We start from the raw sequence: 22,821 nt of genomic DNA, 5'->3' as shown, positions 1-22,821 counted from the left end.
GACATTAATAGAATTAATGTGGCTTCTTCCTCTAGACGATTCACTACTGCTCCTCCTCTGGAGCAACATCATGAAAATCACAGGAAATGAAGTGATCACATTATAGCCAGAGGTAGAAGAACAGGATTACTAGAGCAAGGTTGTCAGTTCATGTCACCTAGACTAACTGTCTACTGCTTTAGCAAGTGTGCACCCACAGTATTTTAGAAGAAGGCAAAGTAGTCCTGAAAAGATGCAGTAGTCAGTCAGTTAAAAAAACACAACATATTTAGTAATTAGCATAACACATCATCTGGAATCAATAAATTCTTTAAACATATTGAAATCAGGTGGCAACCTCCCAGTCTGCAAAGTGAAGCCAATGAGGAAGTGCCTTAAACCTGCATTATTTATAATAGCCAGCAGGGGGCGACTCCTCTGGTTGCAAAAAGAAGTCTGATTGTATAGAAGTCTATGAGAAAATGAACCTACTTCTCTCTTGATTTATTCACTCATTGTAAACATGTTCTCAATCACTAGTTTCAAGTCTTCTTCAATACAGCATGATGTTCATTTAGTAAATTATGGTCCCATTTAGAGTCAAATAGACCATAAAGCAGGGCATGCTTTAGGGCGTGGCTACCTTGTGATTGACATGTTGCTGCCATGGCGTTGTCCGGTTTGGGTGTTGTCCTTTAACCCTTTCACAGTGTGATTTCAGTTCATGAAAGTTAACTGTAAAACTGTGTAAACTGTCTTGTTCAGGATTTGGTTGTACATAGCTACACCCTCTCGTGTCACTTCTGAAAAAAAAACAACAACATGGTGACAGCCAAAAAAACAAGATGGCGATGGCCAAAATGCCGAACTCGAGGCATCAAAATGGCAGTCCACAAACCAGTTGGTGATGTCTACTTCTTATATACAGTCTATAATCGAGACAAAACAATTATCCATTAGATCCAATTTCACAAATTTTGCAGTAACAGGTCCATCAGTCTGGCCCAAATAACATGCAGTCTCATGGGGTCGGGTTGGAGCCCGTTGTGTTACCACAGGTCTTGGGTCTGTGCATCAATATGTCTAATACCTGAGTGGACCTGAGCAGATCATATCATAAAGCTCTGATGGCATGATAATCGTCATAATCTCCACAGGGTAACATCTGTTTTTTGGAGGCAAGACAGGAAGTTTGAAATGAAAACTGACAATAACAAAGTACATTTAGTCAGGTACTTCGGAACTATTGTAAGGTAATTGTACTTTACTATATTTCCATTTTACAGCATGCTACTTATTACTTCTACTTCACCGCATCCATAGTTAGAATTTTGAATATATATATATATTTATTATAAATAAAACACATGATCAGTTTTAAAACATGGTGTGTTATTACACAAACGTATATGAAGCAGATCAAATTACCAACACCCCAACCAACTACAACAGCAAATTGCATCAATAACAATAATCCATTATGATAACATAGCACCCAGAGGGGCTGTTTTCTGCATATTAACAACTTCTATTTCGATACTTAAACACATTTGCTGTAAGATTAAAATGAAAATTAACTTGCACTGTAGTGATTTTACACAATAGTACTGTCTATCTGCTGTTACCTAATTAAAGGTCTGAGTACTTCTTCTGCTGCAGCCAGTGTTGGTGTTCACCCTCTATTGGGTCTGTTCAGGTAGACCAGTTTTTTGGTCCAATTATCCTCAGGTCTATCCTGAGTGGACCTGGTAACGTTTAATCAAAATCTATTTATACGTGTCTGATCTTTCAAAGGTCAGTTTCAGATTGGGTTCAAAATTCTACCTTAGAGTTTGTTGGAAGTCAATGCTTTCTCTTGGCTGATGTCACCCTTCCTCACATTCACACATTAACTACCTCAGCACTGACGGATACATCCACAGTCTTCTGCTGTCAGCAACTAGACAGATGCCCCAAGCCATTAGAGGTAACATAAATGGCTCAAGAGTACCGTGGCGGTTATTTATATCCCACAACCCTCCAGTCCTGAGCCTGATTGTCTTCCTCTAGGCTACCACTGCCCCCATTAATATCCAGTACAACACCCCCAAATTCATCCACCACATCTTCAGACCACTTCGGCGCTATACTGTTAAATATAACTTGTGCTGACTGCACTTTTCTTGATTTTACAGTAGCATCAGTTTTTCTGCTCAGTTTGATTAATGTGACCGAAGGCCACACGATGAGAGACGAGGGGAGGTAGTTGAAAGAACTGGGCTGAAAAAGCAGAGGATTGGAAGAGGGGGAGTCTGAGCGCAGAGTGTAATGTAGCGTGCTCCCAGAATCTAGATCACTGAACACACCAGTGTTTCTTCAGTAATTTCTTGCAGCAGAGATGGGCGCGCTTTGACGTGTCTGTCCCAGTTTTGGCAGCAGAGCGTTTCGCCGTGCTAATGCTACGACTAGCCGGGTCGCAGAGGTGGGGCCGCAGATTTAGACTTTGAGACAAGCTGTGCTATCATGCAATGAGGTAGAGCGACGACTCAATGGTGGAAAAGGGGGGGAGACAGAGATGGGACTGAACCTTAAATCCTTGAGTGTGTGGTAAAATGATCTAAATTCATCGTCTTTTGTGTTTTTTTCTTTCATAATGACTCATTGCAATCATAGACAGTATATAAACAGTGGACGTAGTCACTGTGTCGTCAACCATTGTTTTTTTGGACTGTTTTGAAGCCTCGACTTTGGCATTTAGGCTGTCAATCGGCATCTTGGTTTTTGCCCATGCCCTGCTTTAAACTATTTTGCCTGGCCGCTTCCCAGAGGAGCAGAAAGTGAATGATTTGCATAAATGGAAGTTAGAAAAATCCAGATTGTGAGAACGATCTAATATTGTTTCATGTCAAGGACCTCCAAAATCGATGTACAATAGACCAACAAGAGGTTGTGCGCTGTGCTTTTGTCCTGTGTGTTATTAAATAGCCTAAAACTACATTAAATTCTGTTTACGTCATGCTACTAGCACTACTAGCTACTGGCATATAGCTGGTTGTTTGGGAACAGAGACGTTAATACATCCACCACGGTACAGGCTTACGGCATACAGCCCATGGGTTCATTATAAGATAATAAAAGTGATGAATTACAGCCAATATATCCATTATTACGGCCGCATACAGCTAGCAGGAAGTTGGCAGAACTGGATATGTCATATGAACGTGCAGGGTTGTGCAGTTCTGGCGGTCTTTTATTTTTTTTATTTAACCTTTATTTAATCAGCAAGTCAATTAAAAACAAATGCATTTACAGTTGATCTGATGGATCTGATGCATGTTCATCATTATGCTGAAGAAAATAATTCTGGATTCGGCAATTCATTAATTTAACAACTTTTAGGACATAATGATTAAATGAGGCTTATTTAAGTGTAGTGGTTTTGGTTTTCAGTCCAAAATGGCAGCAGCACTACCGTAGAGCCATCTAGCGGCCATTGTCAAAAAAAGCACTAGAGTTTCGCCTCTTTGCTTCTACATTCTTTGATATACGTTCTTTGTGTTGGCTTCATTTTTCAGAACCCGGAGGTTGCCCACTGATTGCAATACATTCTGATACTGTCTGTCTTGGAGCCAACATCTAGTGGCTATTAGAGGAACTGCATTTTAAGGCGCCACCACATTAGTCTCTCACAATTAGCCTTGGCTATCACTGCACTGTTAGTTGGACAAATATCAACCAATCATTAAAACCAGCCTGTAGAAACTTTATTGATATCTGAATATTGCTTTTTTTTTGGCACGTGTCATTCACACACTTCACTGTAGTTGTTTTGTGAGTATGTGCTTCATTTAGATTTAACAATTGGGGTTTCTTCTATTATTTTAGTTGACGACAATTTTACAAAATTGTATATTTGGACTTGATTACAGTACATTTGATTACTGTCAAATTTATATATATATATATATATATATATTTGACAGTAATAAAATTCATGGGGCTTCACACGTTTTTACAGTTAGACAGGCTGAATGGCTGCTATATAGCCTAGCTACAGAGTAATTTCAATACAAACCCATTCAAAACCCATATTCAAATGTGTTGTTATATTTGCCAAAAATGTTTTTTCATGCAGTTTTCCATCATAATTTATCTCAGTTAGACAAAAATGGTGCACTAAATGTCTAAATATATATATATTTTACAAAATTGTATCTTTGGACTTGATTACAGTACATTTGATTACTGTCAAATATATATATATATGTATGTATATATACATATATATACATACATATATATATATATATATATACATATATATATATAAATTTGACAGTAATCAGTAAAACAGTAATGTACACGAATTTTGTAAAATAAATTGTAAAAATAAATAAATATATATATACATATATTTTACAAAATTGTATCTTTGGACTTGAATACAGTATTATTATTATTATTATTATTATTATTACATATATATATATATATATATATATATATATAGAGAGAGAGAGAGAGAGACTTTTAGTGCACCATATGTCTACCTGAGATAAATTATGATGGAAAACTGCATAAATAAACATTTTTGGGCAAATACAACAACACATTTGAACATGAATTTTAAATGGTTTTATATTGAAATCACTCTGTAACTAGGCTATATAGCAGCCATTCAGCCTGTCTAACTGTAAAAACGTGTGAAGCCCCATCATGAATATGAAGCAGAATTGAAAAAGCCACAAAGCAGCCTCTCTGGAGTAAAGGAAATGAAAGGAAAGGAGGGTAGTAGTGTGTCCTATAGGAATTGGGGGTCTATAGGGCAGGCTGGCTGGGAATATTGCTGCTTGTAACACACAAGGTCCCTGCACTCCCCTACACAAAATTACGCACGCTCCACTGGACCCGAGTGCGCGTGTTTGTCCCCGCCCCCTCCGACAAGGCACAGCATCCAGCCTCTCACGCGCTCACACGCTGCGTGATCCCCATCACAAAAACCCGAGAGCTCCGCTGAGCCCAATGGAGGAGTAGTAAGATAGTACGAGTAGTAGCGGGAGCGCTCACAGGGTTTTCCTCCTTTCGCCTACTTTTTTTCCTCCTCCTTTATTTTCCTTTTTAATGGATTCACCTTTTCTCTGGAATATTGCTTCATCCCAGCGCGGTAAGTGAGAGAGAGAGAGATGTGTTGTGGGGGGAGAAATATAAGAGGAACTGTGCAGCTATTGTCTGTTGCTGAGGCAAGTTCGGATCGTAATCAAGTCATAAGATAGATAGATATGAACGGAATCAAAGCTCTGGATGGAAACGATCCCAGTGCGTAAAGATGTGGAGAATAGTGTTTTTTAAAGAGAATATCGGTATTTAGACAGACACCTGTCTCCAGCAGCAACAGTGACCGCCCTCCAGGGCTTATTTACGCCCAGCTACAAATGTGCATTTTCTGCCCCAGTAATATGAGCATTATTAGTGCTGCGCATCTCTCATTTCTTATGGCAGAAAAACTAAACATTTGTGCAAAATGTTTCGCCTTCGTTGCCGAGGAGCAAAAATGTGTGTCTTCAGTCCAGGAAGGAAAAAAATAAAAATTCGGCCCATCATCTCCCCCCCCCCGCCCCCCATAGACATGCACGGCGCAGTTGGTGCTTTTCACATCACTGAAAGACTGAAATGCCATGCTTGTTAAGATGCCTTGTATGGAGCGGTATAAGGGTTGTTAATTCAGTGTGTCATCATCCTCCTCTCCTCTTCTGATTGCTTCTCCTATCATCATATTCACAAAACGGTGCTGTGCATGGCATGTGCAGGCTTGGCCTTTATAGCTTGAGAACTGGAATAGAGGAGACAAACCCTCATCTTCTTATAGTGCTCTTAAAAAGGAAACATAATGGGAATACAATCCTATTTCTGATGTAAAGGAAGGGCTTTTTTTTGGGATTAATGTCTGTTTTGGTCCTCAGCTGCTCTCTGGATAATAAGGTCAAAATGCATGAGGATAATATATTTGACTGTAAGATCAAACAATACAGTTAAAAACATCTGTGGTTGGATAATGACAAAATTTAATTATTTGCCGAGTCCAGTTGAGAGGTGTTGCAGATGAGCTGAATTGCTCAGCACACCAGCAGTGACCATACTGGACCCTTGATACTAGGGGTGAAAAAAAACAAAAAAAAACGATTCACCTATTTATCGTGTTTTTTTTTTTTTTTACGATTTTGAAATACATTTTTTTAATGCCAGAATTGATATATTTGCTTCATTAGAGTCTATGCGGAGGTAGAAGAAAGTTACCGCTTTTATTGTTGTAGTCTGAGTAACTTGACATCATGTCCGTTCCGTATCCGTCAACCAAAACAAACCGGCCGCAATGAAAAAGTAGGAAGCGGTGGAGGGTCCATGTGGATACAACCTGCACTCTCACATTTTAAATCCAAAGTGGTAAACACTACACATACAGTAAAGGATGGAAACACTTTGGGTTTCACACATTGCCAGAAAAAGCAGAGCTAGACATCATGGCTAAAGCTGCATGCTAACTCCGTCATGGACAGGAAACGTTATCGTCTTGCGGTAACGTGTGGTCAAGCCAGTCATCACTCTCATCTCCGTGGTCAAATCGGACGACGCTACAACTGTAAAGCACCCATATTCTGACATTTATGTTAAATGCATTTAAATGGCCCCGATGGAGCTGATCATGGATGTATAGAGAGAATGGAGCTGACGGGAGAGCTAGCGATGGACTTGGCGAAGTCAGAGGAAATATACACGTGTGGCTATGTCTGTTGAGGCAAATGTGTTTATTCTTTGATTTTTTTGCTGGAAAAAAATTAATAAATAATTCCTGACAATGTAAATCATATATCTGACTTCAGGACATCTCTGACTACATACATGCTGAAAAACAAACATTTTTACTGTACTAATTTAGATATTTTCCAAAGTAAAAGTCCCTAGAAGTGTATGATTCAACTTTTTCCCATGGTCTAGTGTTTAAAAAGTTCACAAAAATTGCAATAAATCACAATATCGAATCACAATACTTGTAGAATCACAATACTTAAAAATCTAAATACATATCGGCACCCAAGTATCGTGATGGCATCGAATCGGGAGATAGGTGTATCGTCCCAGCCCTACTTGATATAGCAGAAGTCAGTGTTGCCCATATCTATTGTCTATCTCTCTAATTATTGGATAGTATTCCCTATCTGCTTCCATTCACAGAGGTGGGGATATATTGCTCTTCCTGCCCGTCTGCATGTTGCCATCTGTATTGAATCCTCCTCGAGTCCCTTGGCTGATAGTATCACCCACCCAGAGAGGCGCATATCTCTACCAGCTATTTGTAGCAGGGCACCTGTGAATTTGTGCATTTGTGCTGTGTGTGTTTATATTTGACAGGTGTATTCATCCTCGTCCCTGTAGTATACTGTAGCAGGCGAATGGTATTATTCAGCAGACGGGTGGCAGGTGGCTGGGCATCATGTGAGCCTCTCCTTGGCTGTCAGCATGGCCCGCCGAACGCAAGAAGAATCCTCTTGGCACAAACCCACCACCATGCCGTTTATACATAGCGGCACAAGTGTGAATTTATACAGTGTGTGTGTTGAAGGTTTGAGTATGCAAATGCATCTTGCATACAAGACAAGTGAATGCTCACAGGAGTGCATGTGTAAAAGGTCCAATTCTATGCTCATACAGAAGGCCTTGTTTTGCTGTAGGGTGTGTTGAAAGGTTATGTCACTTTTGACCAATCAGACTGCAAAACAGGATGAGGTCACAGTGACATCATCATGCCCCGTCAGTGATATACTGTAGTGACGTTCGCCTGTGACATCATCAGCAACGTCAATAATTCTGATGTGAGGTCTCAGTTTCTAACATCAGCCTTTATTTAACTAATCATGACTCTTATAGTTGTCATAATTCATGTTTCATCATATTTATCCATATCATTATTGTGATTATTATGTCACAATTTGAACACCTGATTTTGAGCACCCGATTCGTTGTTATAAGCCTCATAGAAGTGGGTCAGTAGGGGCCTACTACGCTTACTACGTTGTAAAAGTGAAAGCAAAACTTTAAAGCAACACACTTAAAACTGAATGAAATGTTATGTTTTGAACACAAACACAACAGTTTGTTTAGGTTTAGGCAACAAAACTACAACTTTGTTAGGTTTAGGCAACAAAACCACTTAGTTAAGTTTAGGGAAAAACATTGTGTTTTGGCTTAAAATAACTACTTTCGTAAAGTGAAAGTGAAACTTAACGCTTGTAAACACAAAGATAACAATGCAGTTTCACACAGGATGCGAACCCCGGCCTCCGAACTGAAAGCGCTGTGTTTTATTCCCATTCATTGCCCACAACCTCCATCCCATAGTTCCATGCTGTCGCTGTCGTCTTCCGTCTATCGGTAATCCCTCATGTGAATCGATGATAAAACCTACTAGTGGGTGTAGCAGGCCCCTTCTGACCCAGATCGTTGTGGCTGATAACCACTGATAATGCCCATTCAATGACCTGATAACAGTCTAACCGGCTGTTTTGATTTGAATTTTGTGTTTTGACAAAAATGTGTCAGTTTTGCTGACATTTCAGTCATTTTATTATTGTCAGTTTTAGTCTTGTTTTATTTAACAATGATTAAATACATTTTGTTTTAGTCTGTGAAAAGTCATGATTAGTCTAATGTTGGTTTATTACAGTGTATTGGATACAGTTTGGATCTATAGTTGTTTATGGGCTACCACAGTCACTGTAGTCTGTGTAAACTGGCTCCATTTACCTGTTCGTACTAGAGCTGTGTATTGGCAAGAATTTGCATTTATCCCATTATTTATGTCCCTGTAGCATCCAACATCATAGCACTACTTTTTTGTGCAGTCTGCCATAATCTTTGCATGTGAACTAATACTTAAAAATCAATAGTGTCTTTGAGGATCTATACAGTATCACAAATCATAATTTTGCATACTCAGGTGTGTCGATATTTTATTTCACTCCTGGTTCGTGCAACTCTTCTTTGTCCCATTTGTGCTTATCTTTTGGGATAGTTTGGATGCTTCGTTTTGGTCCTGGAAAAACATTAATGGATATTTTTATGTCATTGTTTTCAAAATTGTCTATTTGCAATCTTTGTGCCGTCTGTGTGATTTTAGACTCTGACACAATCGTGCCCAGCTTTTAGCATAAAGCTACAAAACATGCTCGTCTTGTCATCCTATGTTTCCAAATGAAGGACAACGAGAAGGTTGCTTGCAACAGAGTGGAGCAGCATCCCATGAGATTTTGTCAAAATTAAATTCAGCTCTGGTGTGTGATTACCTCGTCACATCACGAGGGATGAATCAAAACATGTGAGTGAAATGTAACATGCCTCTTGAACTGAACACCAGCGAGTGCAGTGCTCAGGGAAACTGGATACAGAAAATGCCTTTTCTGGCTATTTACAATCAAACGTTTCAGTTATTTCTTGCTGCCTTATGGAGCACACAAAGCTGCTATATGGACTTAACACGTGGCAGAAAAAAATCATAAGGTGCCGTTCCGAAATGTGTTACAAATTACAATAATGACAGGGAGACACCGACAGATGCCTTATGTTGTTAAAAAACCACCAGTCAGCCATATAGTAGTGAGGCTGCAGGAAGCACTGACCTCTGACCTGATGTCTGATATCTAACTCCTCCTCCACTCCCACACCAGAGACATGGCTATTGATCTCATGCACACACATACATACAGACTGCCACACACATAAACCCTTTCCAAGGTCCATTGATGGCAGGTAATTTGATTACCACAAGATGTGGGGGCAGTGTTATTAGAGCATGATTGGACAATATATCTGTCACCATGAAGTCTCCTGGGATTGCTTAGTCCTAAAGGTGAGATAAGGCCTGCCTCTGGAGACTGACTGGCCCTCCCTTTATCTATAAGGAGGCTGATACATACAGGTGATATGGTGTCAGAGAGGAGCAGGAAGAATGGGAACGCTGGCGGCACTTCATGAATATTTACGATCCGTTTGCCAGAAGCCATACAAATACAGTAACTAATGTGGCTAAACATCTATATTTACAAGGAAGCTTGATTAATTTGAGGGAAAAGTGGTATGTCGTTGGCTCGAGGACAGAAATACAGCCAGTATTTGTAGCTTGCCAGAATACGCCGTGAGCTTCTCAGCCCAGACTCGTGTATATAATTAGTTTTAATGGGAGTTGGAGCTAAAGGAGAAATACTTGAAATTGTAGCCAAATGTCCCTGCTGGCTGAGAGCCCCGGGTGTGTATTTTTACATGGTAACATACATGGTAACTGACCATATCAAGAAGGAATTAGACATTGCCAATTTGGGTTTACACCGAAAAATATCAGGGCATCACATTTAATAATGTAAACCACGACAGTTTGGTGAAGAGTTAGTTCCAAACTTCGTTCATAACTTTGAAATTCAAATTTTGAAATTCAAATTCGAATGCTTGGCACCTTTTTGTCCGTCTATTCTGTTAAAACCTGGTATTTCTGCAAATCACAGTCAAGTAGTCCACAATGACGCAGTGGACTTCACAGAAAAAATGTTATATCATATCAGACAAATTGAAAAATGAACAGGTATCAATTAAGCGGTTGTTCTAAACGAAAAAAAGAAAGAAAAAGAAAATCAAACACCGCACATAGCCACGATTCAAAATGTACCTGCGATCGCAAACTCTTTTGTTCAGAAACTAAGATTTGCACTAGCAGCGAAGTTAACATTTGCGCTGGCAGGGAAGCCAACGTCTGCTCAACTGATATGGCAGGGGTAGGCGCGTAGAAACAGCTGTTTGTGGCTTGTATCTCTCTCTTTCCAAGGAATTTTATGGATGTTTTTATTGGACTTTATTAGTTGTAATCCACAGATTACAATTACAAATACAAATACAATTCTGTAAACAAACAGGAGGAAAGTTGTAAATGTCATGTGGCCCATAAATCCACAGGAAGCGATCCGCAAATGCGCAAATATCGTTCAATGTGTTGAAATAGATGCACAAATGTGAGGATATCACTTTACATGTAAACCTTAAAATACGTATTTACAGAGTAAGTTATGCGTATTTGCAAATCAACCTTTATTTTTGTGGATGTGACTTTACACAACACAAATGTTTGTTGATAGTGAAATATTTGGAAATCATGGTACACATTTGTGGATTACAACTAACAAAGTCCAATAAAAACTTCCATAGAATTATGGCCGAAAATTCTATTTACAACCACGAAATGCACCAAACTAAGTGACGTCTGTCTGTTTATCGATGTCCTCCGCTTCGTTTCAGTACTGGACAGCGCCGCTCCTACACACGCACCATCTACATACAACAAACAGCGCTGTCCATGGTTCTGAATAAACAGCTTTTGCTATTTTTCTATACTGTAAATACATAAAGCATGAACAGAGGGGCCAAAAAAAATATATAACTGAGAGCCTAAGCCCCCTTAAGACCCCTCGTGGCGCTGGGCCCGGCCTGTGCTTTAGCTATAATTTCATGTAAATCTATGGTTTTCTTTCCCCGTAGAAAATTTGCCTTTTTTTACATGTAAAGTGGGAGTAGGGGGGCGAACACAGAGTGTGGGCACCCAAGGGCACCACATCCATAATCCATGTCTGTTTGTATTCTATATTTTTGAGGTGTACGTGTTTGAAATTTTTTGCTAATAGTGTCGATAGGCCAGCTGAGTCAAACTTTTATCGTCAAAAGTTAAATGTTGCAGCTGAAAAATTGTTTTGCCTCATTAAAATACAGTCAAAAATTGGTAAAATTATTAATGGAAATTATAAAATTATGATTGATTGAAGAATATGTTAAAAAGACTGTGTGTCTATTAGGCATTTAATGCAAACTTACTCAACATTTGTCATTGCTCTGTGCGTCAGTACCAAAAAACATTGAGATTTGATATCCAGTTGGATATAACAGTTAAGATACTCAGTCCAAATTGAGAGCATCTAAGACGGGACCACAAACCAAACACAGAAACAACAAACTTTAACTTGATGGACGGCTTTATAAGATTACTCTTCATCTTTTCAGTGTCATTGCTGTGTCAGTGTTTGCGTATAGTTTTCATCCAAATTGTCGATTTCAGAACTTTGCTTTTGTCTTTTTGTGACGAATCAGTGGTTTGTGAAGTTGACGGCAAACGTTTGGTGGTGGTCCTATCTGTAGAAGTGTCCTATAACTATATGGATTATAATGTGATTATAATCTGTTATGGGAAAGTTGCACTAACAAGTCAATTTGTGTGTCTTCTAGAGACATAAAGTGACAACAGGTTAAGAGTAAGGTTAAGAGCCTTTCAACATATCTTTACACAGCAACAGTACAAACACAGATGCACATTTTGAATTAAATGTTTGCAAGGATGAATAGACGCTGCACTAGCATGATATTGTAGGAATATTGAGAAATCTCAGAGGGGGAGGACGGTGCTGAGATGGTTCTGATGGGTGTTACAGGGCTGAAAAAAAAGCTGAACACTCAGAGATCAAGAGCTTGTTTGATCTAAGTATAGACCGAAATCTGGAGATGTTACGAGGCAGCATGACAAAAAAAACTTGCACAGCATCATTCAGCATTCAACACACGGAGTGAAAACACACACACATACAGAGGCCTTGGGGGGACTCTTGGAAAGGCATTTTCCCAACTTGAGAATTTACATTCATACATATGCAAATTTACCTGAAGCACTCGCAGTTGTTTACTAATGGCATTTGTTGGGATGCAAAGCAACAACCACTATTCCTGCAGCATTAATTCACAGCATGAGCTTAACCAGAACTGTTGATTTTTAATATGAATGTATAGCATTTAATTTAGAAGAAATACAATATTATAAAACATATTTAGCCTTAAGCGTCCCTATGAAGAATCAATAATAAGTCAATGAAAGTAGATTGTATTGAGAAGGAATGTCAAACCAAAAGTGAACAGGAACGCCTCATAAAGGTGTCCCCACACTGTTTATTCAATAGCAGAATATTCAATAGTGATAATGAAGTATAGGTGATCATGAAATTTGACAGTTTTTTTTTGTACAGTTGAGAAAAAAGAGCAGACAGACGTATGACATTGAAGCAAAAATGATCAAGGCTGTGGCGATGAGCTAAAACAAGCTTCAGAGACAAATGTGGAAAAAGGACATAAGGATGAAACTCAGGCCAGCAGCTGAGGCAAACCCTTGATATGTGGAAATACAGATATGTGTTTGAAGACTTTTGAGACTTGTGTGAGTCACTGGTTAGCAGCATCTGAGCTTAATATCTCCTCAGCTGCTTCTTCATGTCTTGCTTCTCTTCTCTGGGGAAATGTTCTTTTTTCTATCTTAGTTTGAGAAGTTTTGATTCTTTTCTAAAAGGATATTCCTGATCTTTTACTGTCGACTTTGTTGTGTTTCTGATCTCATCTTGTCTCTCTTCGTTTGACATTTGAGTGTCCTCTACTGTATATTGTTACCAGCAGATTTACCAGCGAAGCTTTCTGTCAGAAAGACAAAAAATTCCTCACAATCAAGTGACAATAATCTTCACTGTGGTTAGCATTGTTTTCATTATTATAGTAAGAAATTAACCACTTAACATGTATTAAAGACACACAGCAAGTTTCCAATATGTATGTTTTCAAAATCAATGGTCCCTGGAGAGATATTGTCTTTTTTTTATTCCATTATTCCATTCTTCTTCCTTGTCTAAACAAGGCGCCCACATTACCCACAATGCAACCCAGTCGCTAACAGTTAAGTCAGAGATTTAGGTGCATTTTGACATGGAAGAATAATAAAAAAGATGATATCTCTGGTTTTGCTGCTTCAGTTTAGATTTTTATGATCCTTCAGTGGCTTCCCACAACCAAACAACAGTTAAAAAAAAAAAAATCAATGCAGCACAACCAGAGATATTGTCTCTATTATACCAGATATTCTTCTTCCTTGGCTAAACCTGGTGCCTACATTACCCACAATTCAACTTGGTTCCTCACAAGTCAGAGATTTGGGTGTGTTTTTACAAGGAAGAATGATAAAAAAGACAATATCTCTGGTTTTGCTGCTTCATTTTAGATTTTAATGATCCCTCACTGGCTTCCCACACCCAAACCAGAAATATTGTCTTTTTAATCCCACACATTCCTCTTCCTTGCCCAAACCTGGCGCCTGCATTACCCACAATGCAACTTGGTTGCTAACAGTTTAGTCAGAGATTTGGGTGTGCTTTGACAAGTCAGAATGATAAAAAAGATGATATCCCTGGTTCTGCTGCTTAAATTTCATTTTACGTGATCCCTCACTGGCTTCCCACACCCGAACACTGGCAATTAATTGTGTTTGTTGGAATGCGCGACCAATTCGAGGGCTTGAACTTGCGGCGTCTCTGTGGGGGACGAATGAGTGCTTTGCTTCTGCACCGTATGTGTGTCAACACAGCGAGTTAATTAGACTTGATTGCTAATGCTGACAAAGTTGTTGAACATCTTCACTAAGTTAAAAGCTCACTATCACTCAGGTGAAAGTGAATTAAAAGTGAAAGTGGGGTTGTAAAAACCATATTTTCTGCATAGTAATTAGTTTTCTTTGCCAACAGTAGGTCTCAGGGCATTTTATAATAATGCATTTGTAACATATTACAAGGGTAAATTGCACTGGTAATTGATTTTTTTGCAAAGTAATTGACAAAATTAAGTATAAGCTACAGTATGAGCACCCTCAGTTTGAAAATATAAGACAAAGCATAGATCTTTAGAATCCATACACTGCACGGTCAACCCTAAATATAACTTTTCATGTGTGCATATGGTACTGTAGGTGTGATAAGTGGAGGCGCCAAGAACTATGGCTGCCAGTAAGAAGAGAAACCATTAAGAGTTTGTCTCTAATTCTTAGTGAAAATGACAAGCAGCATGTCCCAGAAGAGGTATAGCAAAGCTTCTTCTCCCCCAAAATGAACCACCTTCTTAAACATGATTTACGCCTCATTTTGTCTGTTTTCCTCTCCTCTGTTTGTCTGTCTCGTGTCTTTTCTGTTTCTCACGCTGCCGTTTGCTTTCGCTCTATCCCGCCGTGAGTCACTGTCTCTGATGTTAAGCTCTGAGGGAAAACGGGAGAGGAAAGACAACAACGTTATTTCATGTTAACACACGGTTCTATGTGACAAAGTCTGGAATGATATTCTTCAAGACAACAGCGCAAATGCACTGGATGTGCATTGTCAGAAGTTGCACTGATTTGTCAACAAATGCTCGGAGAGAAAAGTCATTATTATTGTTTTCTACAGAGAAATTGATTTCCCATGTAAGAAAGCCGCAAGGGAAGTATGAAAACCGATTATTTATAGCAACAAAGATGCTCCGTTGGCAAGAGTGGCAGCCATGGGACAGCTCTGTGTCTGTGTGAGAGTGAGAGAGAGAGAGCGAGAGAGAGAGAGAGAGAGAGAGAGCACTTCTGTGTTATGATTTCCGGAAGAAGTCTTGTGGAAAAGGCGATTTATGGTCTAAATGTGAGAAACAATCCATTGGTGACAGCAGGAGCGTTTTCAGCATCCAAAAACCGATGATTTGTCTGTAGTCAAATAAAAAGGCACAACAGTGTAGGGTAGATTTGGACGCAGACTGGGATGCTGAGTTGGTGTGTTTCCCAGCAAAACTTGTTCCTTGGTTTTCATGCAAAAAAAAAACTAAATCTCAAAATAGCAGCAATTAGTGTGCTGTGTGGATAAGTAATCATGATAACCATCTTTACATCAACCTTAGGAAAGCAGCAAAGGTGATATTACTATTACTAGTATTAAAGTGGTTTATACATATACATACTTTTAGTCTGTGTGGTCCAGTCACAATGAGTGTCATCGAAAGTTGTTCTGTGTTTTTGCAGGCGAGTCGAAAGTTGGCCATGCATGCTATTTTTTTGAGTCATAATTAGTAAATATAGTAGATGAGTCATTCAGTGTGAAAGTAAATGGAATAATTACACATTTTAGGAAATATGCTTATTTACTTTCTTGCCAAGAGTTACATGACAATATCGATACCACTCTCGTGTCTTTCAAGCCTGCTGCCATCAGTAAATCTCACTAATTAACATGATTTATTTCATTGGTTGTAAAAATGTCATTTTGCGGTTTTGTAGGTGGTCATGTGCAGTTTGATTTATAGATGCATGTTTTGATTAACTGTTCGATCATTTATTGGCACCGTTGAGTATTGCCCCGTAATGGCTGCTAAAGATCGTTGTTTGCATGATCCTGTTTGGCTTAAATGGATGTAAAATAAAAAAACATAACAGCTAGAGCCTTCATTCTTATTGCAGCGGAAAGCTAGTTTTTCTGTCTTTCACGTCATCCTGTTGTACGCTTGTGATGATGTCATTGCATTACGTTACGTGTGGATCAAAACACCTTTGCACTCGATCTGCTCATTAAAATGAGCATATCTCTCATGTTTCTACACTTAGATATATTTTAGATCAATATGTTTTGTGTGTTTCTTTAGTAACATTTTATGAAAAAACATGCCAGATTTTTTAATTTTTTTTAATTTATGGCACAATTTCAATTCTTTTACCCATTTTTATGGTTTATTGATTTACATTACTTCTCAGCTTAAGTTTAGGGCTGACCTGAACGCGTCGAAGCTTCGACCATTGCCATATTAATCGAACTCCAAATCCGTATTTGAAAGCTTTTTTTAGTTTTTTATATAAGTGTGTAATAATAAAGTATAAATCCCAAAATAGCCCATGAAATAAGGAATAATCCAACATTATTCATTACTCATATTCAACATGAATCATTATTAGTTATTCTAAGACGGATATTGCTGTTAGTTCAGAGTGTGTAGAGGTGCATGTTTGTGCGGTAGTGCGGCGAATACCTTTTTTAATATTGCTCACCGAAGCTTCGAAGCCCAAAAAATGGTATTCGGGACAGCCTTATTTAGGTTGTACAGATATATGAATATGAGCAATTGAATATACTTAGAGAAATTACATCATAATAAGCAAAAATATCAATGTAGACACTGGCGGACCATTTCTATTGCAGAGTTCAATAGCAGTAAATCCTTGCATTTGGCGAGCTGAAATCAGCGACTCGATAAATGAATATGATTATTAATTGTTTATTTGTGTCAGCACTAGTTTCTTCTAAAACATATAGACCATTAAGCTTGGTTCAAAGATCTAAACTGTTCAAATTGTGAAACAAAAGTCTGGCATTTGTAATAGTTGAATAACTGATGCTCCTTCGCTCAATACAGAAGGAGAGAAGAGAACAGGCCCGGCGTAACTGAGGGTAAGATTTCCCCAGCTCTCTATCACCAACTCTGTCATTGTGACAGTTTAGTCCCAGTCAGCCAGAACAACTCAGCTGGAGACCAGGAGATGGTCAATCAGATGATATTCGTGGGCTCAATATTTCACAGTCGGCTCTCGCCGTCTCAGAGAGGGAGAGCAGTCACGTCTAGACAAAGTCATCACAGGCCGGCTGAGTGGAGAGGAGAGACTGATGAATCCTGACAAGGCCTGTAGGCTGCTCGTTTGATGAGCTCGCCTCTGGGAAGACGATCTGATCACCTTTCATCTGACTGTAATTAACTGGCTCTTGGAATGGGAAGAAAAACGCTCCTTGGTTATGATCTTTGGAACCTCTTTTGAAACCGCCATGTCTCGAGGCGAGAGAGAAAGAGAAATCATGTTAAGACTTTACCGTGACGAGGTCCGATTGTTCAGCGCTGCCGTGACTCCTCAGAGCTGCGAGGCTCTTCATGGCAAGTGAGAAAATAAGCGAATGTGGTGTAAACTCTTTGACATTGAGTGTGGCCCCCTTAAATTTTCTGATTTGAATCAGCTGTCACAGAGCCCCCAGTCAAATCATCAAGCTCACAGTCCAACTGTCAAATTGCCAGTTTTATTCCCTCTGCAGCATGGCCCACAGAACAAGGCAAAATAACAGCTTACACTGCACAGTGTTTTTTTTTTTTTTTTTTTAAATAGACCACATGTCTCTAAAGATTTAAGGTTTGTAGCCACTGAGCATCAAAAAGACATTACTTGCCAATCATTTCAAGTTCTACTTTTCAGGCAGCCTCTTTTTCTAGTCATGTTACTACAAAATAAAATATATCTTACGATTTAGCATGGCTTCTTGCATTCATACATGACTGTATGTTGTCATTGCACTATAATAGACCTCTTTGGTAGTACATTCATATTTCGATTAGTGTTACATCACTTACATTAATCTGTAGTTTGGTTCAGTTGGTCCATTTAAAGAGAGACATACTGGTCTGTTTTGTGCTTAAGGCCTTTACACACCCTGGGCATGACGAATAAACGACACACAAATGTAGGCCTTTTATTGTGAAAGGTAGATCTGGTTTGCGCTGCCTTTGTCAAAGTTTAAAGGACTATTACAATTTGCTGTCTTGGTTCGAACCACGGAGCCTCCATGTTGTTGTTTCCTAAAATATAGGGGCAACTCAATAATTCCGCACAACATGATTGGTTGATGCCTTTAAAAAGTATGCCGCTTTTTGGCCTCTTAATATTTACGTTCCGTGTGAAAGTACTCATGACAAAAACAACGGTTTGAAAAAATATATAGACATGCAAATTAATCGTAATTAATTATTGATTATTTCAGTCAAAAATGCAACTGAACCTCATGTGCCATTGGTTCATTTTTAAATAATAATGGACGAGTAGAAACAAGATGATTAAGAGACATTTTGTAACAGCTGTGTGGTTGTGCATGTTTCACCGACTTTATAATGAGGAACTGCCAAAATACATGAAGCAAGCACAAGCACAGCACTCTTCTGTTTTACCACTGTAACACTTTGCTATTGATCAGAGAAAATCAATGGTTGTTTGCTGGGCTGTCTGGTGGCCTACTGGTTAAGATTCATACTGTATACTACGATTGCAACATCCCCAGTTAGACCTTCGTTGCATGTTATCCCCATCCCGCTCTCTCTACTCAATTGTTTCTGGTCGTTTCTTGATTGTCCACTGTTGAATAAAGGCAATAACTTACATTTTCTAATACATATTGTTTATTTTTGCGACCCGAGGAGTCGCCCCCTGCTGGCTATTAGAAAGAATGCAAATTTAAGTCACTTCAGCATTGGCTTCACTTTACAGACCCTGAGGTTGCCCACTGATCAAGACCCATCTTTTTAAGAGGTGTTGGTCCAATTGATTAACAGCTTTCACTCTGGCCTAAACAAACTGAACTTAATGTGCAAACGCAGCAGAGTTTGTTTGAACCGAACCAAACAGGTCAGGTGTGAATGTACCTTTGTATTGTTTTCAAAAAAGTGCTTATTAATACAGTTGATTTTTGCTCATATTTTTTTGCTTTACGTCGGGATATATCTTTTTTCATTATCAACTACTATGCTCGCAGGTGTTTGCCTTGTGCATCATAGGCTGAGCTGTACATTCTCATTGTTATATCATATGCATCATATCATATTAGATCCCATTGTGCAGTTATAATCTTTTGTTCATTACCGCTGTAGAAACAGGGAATAATGCTGTAGAATATGGGAACAACTCAAACAAATCAAATTATCCACTGAGATAAAAAATCACAGTTGGCTACATGAACTGTTTCCATTTGACTGGCTTGATAAAAGCATAGCTCAGTGGAGCAAGCTGCAGAAATTATGAATAATTTAACTCCCGTTGGTGGTAGTGGAGAACATTTAAAAAACCGCCACACATCTTGGGAGTATCACAAAGCACAACAGTGTAAATGTGATTATGATGGTCATTTAATTTAACTTTTTTTTTTTTTACCACATTACAAACATGACTACTCAATTTCCTCTCTGCGGTTGATGCCTCCCTACCTGCCATAATCTGAAAAGTCACTGGAAGCCGATTACACTGCTAATGTGCACTGAGACGCATCGCAAGGATGTCTTGCAGTAGTGTTTTTTTATGGATTTACTGAAAGCAATTAAATTTACATGGCGTGCAAGACTTTTTAATGTGGGTGTTCGCAGTTTTAGTGAAGTGTGAGACCATCCATCAACTGGAAAAACCTTAGTTCAACCTCGCCTGACAGCTGTCCACTCTGCTACAGCGTCCTTGAACGGGACAGCGAGTCTCTACCAGCTCTGTAGTTGATTTGATGTTTACATCGATCTTTTGCCGGTATATAAGATTAAGTCTTAATTCTTGCAGCTCTTGTCATTACAAGTCGCACATGCACGGGTGTTAACACTTTTAAGTACCACATGGCAAGGACGGCAGGTGCTGATTTGTATTTCACAAACAGACTTTTTTTGCTTTGTGAAGAGCTGTGAGACAGACTGAGGGTCAGATTGTTTCCATCTAATGTCGGCTTGATTAGCCTGGATTGAGTGTTAAATGAGTTTGGACAGACACTTAGGGACTGATTAGACCTGTCAGCATCACTGTCTGCTTTCGTCCAATGACTCAGCGAGACTGAAGTGTTTGGTTTGGAATCGGGATGAGAGTTTCACCAGTGTTTTCCTCTGTCAGTGGAACTTCCTGTGAGGCGTTCAGTAGCAGAAGGAAACTTTGAAGTTTGTGTCGCTATTGCTGCTTGTCACTGCATACCTAAATCATCAACAATGACCAGTGTCATAGACAGAGCTTAATACATTCTTCATGATATGTAGCAACTGTAGCTACTGTAGAGAGCAACTTACTCTACAGTAGTTTTCATATTTTTCTACATTTGTACATGAACATCAAGATACTCCCAGTTCAGCTGCTGTAGCGTTTGAGCAAAATCGTATTAAATGTCAGGTTATGGAGTTTCCTCACAATCAAACAGCCACATCATACTGTGTGAAATCCATTGAAGAGGAAACTAAGTTAAATAATATAAGTTAAACATATAACATGCTACTAAGCAACCTTTTGAGGTGCCGGTAGGTGGATTTTGTTACCCGCTAATTCACTGACTGACTAGCTGATTCCTCCTGCTTCCAGTTGTGGCTCTAAGCCTTATATTTAATGGACAGATATGAGAGCGGTAGGCTATCAATCTTTTCATCTAACTCTCGGCGAGCAGTGAATCAGTGTATCTCCCAAAATGTCATACTATTGCTTTAACACTAATTCTTGGCTGTTGGATGGTAATTGAAGTAGTAATTGAGGAGGAGTAGAAGTGGGTTACAGTAATTGCAGCAACAGCCTTAATTGGTAGTTACCATCAAGTAGGGTTGCCACCTTCATTGTGGAGAAATAAGGGACAACTTGCCAATGGCCCAGTGCCCGGGGGGCACAAATCAAGCGGGGGAGTTTGAGATTTTGAGAGTCAGACACTTAATTGAATTTTTATGCACCAATTCCAAGTCCTCTTCTCTCAACATGAATGTAAAGGAAATAAAGAGTCAATAAGAGTAAATCACAGTTACATCAATCACAATATATTAACCCTCATCCTACCAACATATTTAACACTACCAACTGGGGTTCCTGGGGATCCCAAGAATAAACGACTGTATAAGACAACCATCATAGCAAAATGTTTACTTATTTATTCTCAAAACATTATTAGTTATGTTGTTAATGTCATCTGAAGAAAAAAAAACAACAGATTATTATTCTTTTAGGAAAGTTAGTTAACTTGACTATTGCGTAAAATGAAATAGACAGAGCACATGAGGAAATCGGGGTCTGTCTTCTTCAGAATGACTGACAGAGTGCCGCTACCCCCCTGTTGTAGTTTCTTTACTGAACTTTCTTCAATGAATTTAACTCGTCGGTGCGTGCCTCCCTTTATGTGCCGCAAGCGGGAGAGCAAACAGTTTTTGACCGCAATGAAAATGTGTTTTTTAAAAGGCTAAACGCCAGCAAGTATGGGTTGAAGCAGAATATTTCGTCAGATAAAAAACACTCTGGAGATGTTTGGATCACATGGGTCGGATACAATCCTATACAGCCACCACAACAAAAAAAAAAGCTGCGTATAGCGTTCGAATGTTGATTTAGAATTTGAATGTCTACGTTATGGATGAAGCTTCAAACTATTTGGTACAGCTCAACGAATGCAAACTGTATTATCATGTTTTATACACACAAACTCATTGTGGGACAATCCGTGGTTTACATTTGAAGCTCCATTAACAGCCTGTTACAAATCACACCACGGTAACAGTAAAAAAGTCTTTGGAGCCGAAGATTTTCCCTCAGTCATTCAAATAACTGTTCAAACAAAAGTCTATGTTTCAGAATTCTGAGGTCGACTTCTTTAAATCTTTTATAGTCTGTGAACTGCTATTTAGAACCACGTCGTTACGTATAAAATGCAACAAAGGTGGCAATCTTGTCAACATTTGAGCAGAAATATGGTGTGTCGAAATCCAACCGAACCTGGCCTGATCGTCTCTCCTGTGGTTGAAATGAGCAGCCGTTGTTCAAGGACAATGCATTACCAATAGTACAAAAAAAAACATCAGTTGGTAAAAGAAATGTTAGAATTTGAAACGCTCCAATGCTCCTTTGCTCTCCAACTTGGCTCCACAACAAGCCTCCTTCTCTCCACACTCGCTGCCTTTCATCAGTCACAACTGCACAGTAGCAAGAGAGAGAGAGAGCTCAAATCAGCCACAACGTTACTATTTAATGGGGAATTAAGCATGATTAAAGCTCCACAACACATTTATTATGACCATTAAATATCTGCGGGGGGTCATAGCTTTGTTGATTAAAACCAATAAATCAACAGTTACTACAGCAGATACTGGCGTTTCTGGCTTTCCAGTACAAACACTTTTAAAACCCACCTAATCTACACCCACTGGCACTGCAAAACACCTCTCACTTACACTGTC

At 39.0% G+C, this 22,821-nt stretch overlaps 1 protein-coding gene across 2 annotated transcripts in view; it reads left to right on the top strand.

Annotated features, from left to right (window-relative positions):
- Positions 1–4,930: 4,930 nt before the first annotated feature.
- Positions 4,931–22,821, top strand: part of plppr1 (phospholipid phosphatase related 1) — a 62,105-nt gene continuing 44,214 nt past the window's right edge. The window contains exon 1 of one of the 2 annotated variants that reach the window (XM_074617919.1): positions 4,931–5,122. The gene's annotated coding sequence lies outside the window, so the exon portion shown is untranslated. The remainder of the gene's footprint in view (positions 5,123–22,821) is intronic. The other variant, XM_074617920.1, reaches the window with a different exon arrangement.

Source organism: Sebastes fasciatus, chromosome 19 (assembly GCF_043250625.1).
Source record: "Sebastes fasciatus isolate fSebFas1 chromosome 19, fSebFas1.pri, whole genome shotgun sequence".
In the NCBI taxonomy this organism is placed as follows: Eukaryota; Metazoa; Chordata; class Actinopteri; order Perciformes; family Sebastidae; genus Sebastes; species Sebastes fasciatus.
The sequence above is the reverse complement of the archived record's forward strand: the minus strand, read 5'-3'. Positions and strand labels throughout refer to the sequence as shown.